Source organism: Micropterus dolomieu, linkage group LG11, assembly GCF_021292245.1.
Source record: "Micropterus dolomieu isolate WLL.071019.BEF.003 ecotype Adirondacks linkage group LG11, ASM2129224v1, whole genome shotgun sequence".
Lineage (NCBI taxonomy): Eukaryota > Metazoa > Chordata > Actinopteri > Centrarchiformes > Centrarchidae > Micropterus > Micropterus dolomieu.
This window is the reverse complement of record NC_060160.1, coordinates 9,549,008-9,554,725: the sequence shown is the minus strand read 5'-3', so window position 1 is coordinate 9,554,725 and position 5,718 is coordinate 9,549,008. Positions and strand designations below refer to the sequence as shown.

The 5,718-nt window shown below is 40.6% G+C and overlaps 1 long non-coding RNA gene across 1 annotated transcript; it reads right to left on the bottom strand.

Moving 5' to 3' along the window:
- Positions 1–789: 789 nt before the first annotated feature.
- LOC123978503 lies at positions 790–4,910 on the bottom strand. The gene is made up of 2 exons (XR_006826985.1): positions 4,643–4,910; positions 790–4,433 (listed from the first exon to the last, which is right to left on the bottom strand). It is a non-coding gene; the product is annotated as an uncharacterized LOC123978503 (long non-coding RNA).
- Between the last annotated feature and the right edge of the window lie 808 nt (positions 4,911–5,718).

The following is a 5,718-nucleotide window of genomic DNA, read 5'->3' as shown; positions in this document are numbered from 1 at the left end:
GCTCTTCACTCCGCTCACCGCCAGATTATTTCGTTCTTTAGGGTTCTAGAATTGCAAACCACAACAGTTTCATATTAAGACTTTTTTACTTATTACTTACATTATTGTCTAAACCACACTTGTGTTTTTCCCCTTTGTTGTTACTTTTGTCCTTTTATTTCCAAAATATTGGAATGTCTACATTGTTGGTGAGGTAAATTCCTACAGTGTAGATGTGTCTACATAAACTCATGGGAGGATTTTAACTTTTATTTTATGTATTAACCTTTATAACAACACAAATTAGGGCAGCGCAGTGCAGTTCAACAACCTGTAAACACAACATGAACGTATCATCACCATACAAAATAAAAAATAAAATATGTAAGCAAACAATTGCCTATTTATGTTTCAGGCCACTTGGCAATGTAAGCCCAACATTTACGCGACTCGCAGCTGTTTTTTGGTGTTACCATCACACCTGAGGGAAATATCTGAGTTGTTATAGCTGCTAAATATTCCACTGTGTTCGGCAGCTAGGTACCTTGTTAACTTTGTCTGTCAGTTGTTTGGTGCTCGGTGGATAGTGTACAATGGCTTTATTAGAGATTTTTTGCAGTTGTTTGCTATATCTGAAAACAAAACTCGTGAGAAGTGGTGATAGTCAACCAAAACAGTGTCGGACAAAAAAACAAACAAAACTACGCTTAGTGCTGATAAAATCCTCTGTAGACCTGAGATGAACTGTAGAATCAGTTGATAATTCCCTGTTTAAAACGACACCTTTCATATTACACATTTAATTCTTTGTATTGATTAATGCAAATATTTTAATGTACTAACAGTGTAGGGCCAGAAGAATGCCTGGTTATAGACCATCACTATTGTGAAAAACAGTTCTCTTTTGAAGAACATAACGTTGCACTGAGTCAGGATTTGGAGCAGAGAGATCATTCCATGCAGAGCGTCCGTTGCAGGGCTATGTCTCTGAGTGTTTGTGGAAAAGGGCATGCATGTGTGTGTGTGCTTATCTCAACATGCTCACTATGAACATAGCACTTAAATCCAAAACATGTTTTTCACTACTGTGTGCTGGTTACACATGAGAGAGAGTGGGACAATAGCACCGGCACGCACACACACACACACAAACACACGCGTGCGCGCACACGCACGCACATACACACGCACATACACACGCACACACACACACACACACACACACACACACACTGGTTGCTGGTTAGATCATAGAATCCACCAGTGGTCTTGCTTACTTTGGCCCCCGTGTCTCTGTCTTTGTTATCCCTCTCTCCATCCCTTTACTTTGTTATCCATCTCTTGGTCCGTCCTCTCTCCTTACCCAATGTCTGGCTGTCTTTTATACACGATCAAAGGCTGAACCCCTGCTCATTTTCATCATACCATACAACAGCAGAAGTATGTGCAGTACTCCCCACATTCCCACACAAGTACATGCAACACTATTTGGAGGATGATTATGTTCTGAGGTGTGGTGGACGGGTTTGGTCCAGATCTATATCTTCTTTTTTATCAGCAGACAGACTGATGACTCCCTGGAGACATGGTGAAGTCTGTCTACCATAATTCGCTTCACATTCTTTCATTATTTTTAACTTTCTCGCTATCTCCTCTCAGTAGTTAGCCCTGCACTCAAACCAACCTCTGGCTCGCTCTGTAAAAACAAAACCTATTGGCTAATCAAATCCTCAACATCTGTTCTGCAATCCTTTCAAACTTTCCAAATGTGCCATCTTTTTTTTAGCTCATTTTATACAATCCCTTCTGCTCATACCTGTAACAGTGCAACAGTATGATTTGAAAACATATTTACTCCTCAGGCCCACAGCAGCTGTATTTATTTTGTTGTGGATTTCACAACATCTTGCAGTAGTAGCCCATATGAACAAATATCAAAGAGTGAAATTCAGATCACATTAAAGGGGCTGTAGCTTTCCAATGAAATCACTTATTAATAAAGCAAATTTTCACTGCCTTATTGTCAAAGGGGTGTAGCCTCAAGGAAGTACAAATGAAGCACACGCCTGTTTTCTCTGTTGCTTGGTACAGCCACTATTCTGCTATATACTGCAACAACACCGCAGCTAACGACATGCAGTCCACCAACACCATAAAACAACCAGCTCCCAGCACAACACAAAGTCCAACATAAACTCCACTTAAGGATAAAACAACAATAAAGGTTTATGTGCTAAAGCCTGTCCGGCCAAATGAGAATCAGATGATGTTGGTGAAAACGGTGAACAACAGAAAGGCTGGAGAAACACGGAGAGAGTCACGTCAGCTCGCCGAGCAGTTGCTAATGCTATCCGCTACATGTAACGTTATGGCTTTCCACATTACTTCACTAACTAACGCGATCCATATTACTATTCTGTGTACCACTGGTATTATGTCAAAGTGTTGATTTAGCCTGCAAGAAAGGATGTAACAGTACAAAGCAAATGTGGAGCGATTTGTTTATATTAGCCTCGATGCAAGGCAGGACCAGTCAGCTATGTTGAATGTTTGCTTCTTAACATTCAATATAGATTTATTGTCGTTTTACCAATACTCAGGTACACAGCTTCTCTCTAACTTATGTGACCCACAATAATGCAAAATAATTGCGCATGTTGTGTGAAGCTGTCTCCCTGTCTGGCTATAGCCGCTGTAACAATCCCTTTTCTTCAGGGACTATTGTGCCAATATGCCGGCTCGCTGCAGAGCATGAAAGGTACGAGGGTTGAAGTAACAGAGCCGGAACATGTCTGGAGAAAAGCCACAGCTGGCATGCTGGTGTTTCCGCGTTGATTGTGGGATCTCTGTATGAAAGCGTTTGGGTTTCAGATTATGCTCACTGATGAGTTCAAGTGAGCACACGTACGAGCTCACACCTGGTTGCAATCTTAAAACAGCAGCATGGTAGTGGCAGCTGAAAACTACATATTGCTTTTTTAACACTTCACATATAGTATAAATATTAACGTTTAACCTTTCTATGTCTTAAACATTAGAAAAAGTGTTAGATATTTGGTGCAATAGTGGCCATAGATAGTAATATAAAGTAAATAATTTTTAAGCGATTACCTGCCAATACTGAGAGGCTGAGATTGTACATATTAGTGGATATCCAGCTATGCTCGAGTATTCACTGTGAGTTTTTGGGGTGCTGTTGAGTTGTATCTTCTTCTTAGTGAACTGAATATTGCACTTCCTTCCCCAGTTTAAATAAACTCACCACATTCTAATCAGACAGGGCAATCACAGCGTTGAGGCAGGCAGGTATGTGCACATTCAGCACTGAGTGTGAGTCTGAGAATACACACACACACACACACACACACACACACACACACACACACACACACACACATACTCTCACAGAAAATGAATGTGTTCACCATTGGTAATTATTGCACACACTGCAATGAAACTAATGCACACTAGCATTAACGCACGTAAAAAGGTGAAAACACATTATCACGTGTGTATAAATAAACACAACGAAAAAAAACCACACAAGACTCCTATACACCTGCACTTTTTGTCACTTCTGAGGACACTGTATTGATTTCCATTGATTCCCTCAAGTCTTACTCTAACCACAACCACTACATGTCTAACCCTCTGACCATATCCTAAGTATTCAAACCTCAACCCTGAACCAACTGCCAGCCTAAAAAATAACCTGGGTTTTATCCACACAATGTGATTGTACAAACACATTTTTTCCCCCATAAGTGGATCACATCAACCTGCATACCACAAACTATAAACAAGACTGCAGCACTGACTTCCACAGTCATACAATTAATGTCAGCGGTGTGGTTTAGTTCTGCAAGTTTTCTTTGAGATTTCTTCTTGTGAAGCCTGCTTAAAGTTGAAACAGAAACACACCATGCTTGATTCCCTTACGAGGTCTTACAACTGAAGAATAATTGAGCCAACAAGTTTAACTTAATATAGTAAATTATACCATGATCTTGATAAGCAATCATGAGTTCCATGCCTTTGCTGCAGTTTAATAATGCTCCTTTGTCTGAGGAGTGTGTGTGTGAGGAATCTAGCACTCAGCAGTGGTGATAGCATCTGAAGTTGGCAGGCTTTATCTTATTCTTGTCCTGTGTGTGTGTGTGTGTGTGTGTGTGTGTGTGTGTGTGTGTGTGAGAGAGTGTGTGTGTGTGTGTGTCTGTGAGTGTGTGTGTGTGTGTGTGTGTGTGTGTGTGTGTGTGTGTGTTGCCTGTTTATAAGTGAGTGTATATGTGTATTTTGGTCTGCAAGAGTGTGTAATAGTATGCATTTTTGGGGGTATTTTACAGTAAACCTGTATGTGTGTGGGTTTATGTGCACGAGAAGTGTGTGTGGTTATGTTGGCAGGGTGTATGCTGTGCTAGTCTAGCCCCAGTGGTTTTACGATGTATATCAGGCATCTGCTTGGTTCAGCGTCCAAAAGATCAGAAACAGAGCTGTTATTCTAGCAAAATGGTAACTGTGAGATACAGTTTCACACACATCCAGATGCACACCAATGTATTGTACATACACTTATGTACTATGCACACTCACAGACAGGCACGCACACACACACAGACACACACACACACACACACTGCTAGCTGCTTCTGTTCCTGGCTCTCACCCTCTCTTGATGCATTCCTCGGTCTGCGTTGACCTTTCAACTGAGAGGTCAGATAACATCTCAGGGGATGTACTCTGCTGGCTGAGTGTTCCTTGAATTGTTGACTTAGCAACAGTAATTGGTCTGAATTGAACTTCATGGAGGCATTTCATGGAAAGGTATTCACCGCAGATATTTCTGACTTGGCGGCTTGGGGGATTTTGTTCCCTAATATTTTGGCTTTACACCCAGCCTCAGGCTTCTCAAAGGAGGAATGTACATGTATACATGAGTGCACATGTAGTGTTATGCATGTGATAGGTAAAGGTGATGAGTGTTATGTCATAGGTGCTATGACCTAAGACCTGTTTGTTTTCAAATACAAATGACAACAATCATAAAATAACCTTATTTGTTTTAAAAGGTAAATGACAGTCATAAAATAACGTTTTTGCCTTCATTCCTGCAGGGGAAAAATCAACTGATACTGTAGTCTTTATCCAAAACCTGCAATTTTTGTGTGCCAAGCGCATAGAGAGAAACACACGTACGTCCATGGACACATACACATACTGAGCTGCAAGTCATGTCTCAATCAATGTAAGCTGATCCTTGTCATCTGGCTTTGGTTTAGATAGGGCCCATTTCAAGACTGATTTGATCTAAGTTCACCCTGTGGTGTTTCTGTTCTTTCAAGGCCTATATGACTCACACACACACTGCTTTTCTAGCTGTACATTATACACACAAACTCACATATATGCACCGGTAGTGAGCGAAAGGGAGATATTTCCTGAACACTCCTGTCACTTGACCCTGTACATGTGTCCCAATATGTTAATCATTTCCTGCTGTATAATCCAATTAAACGGTTGAATTCACTGACTTATTAGATTAGTCAGACTGCTGTCTATGTTGAGGAAGCAACAGCAGAACTGGATCTGGAGTCAATTTAGTGGAAGAGTGCTTCCATTACAAACTCTTACCCCTCATTTTTTTTTCAATTTATGAAATGTATGTAAATTCCATCCTCAAAAAGAAAATATACAGTATTTTCAAAATCACATCTTCCCGACATCAAGAGGAACATTTAGATT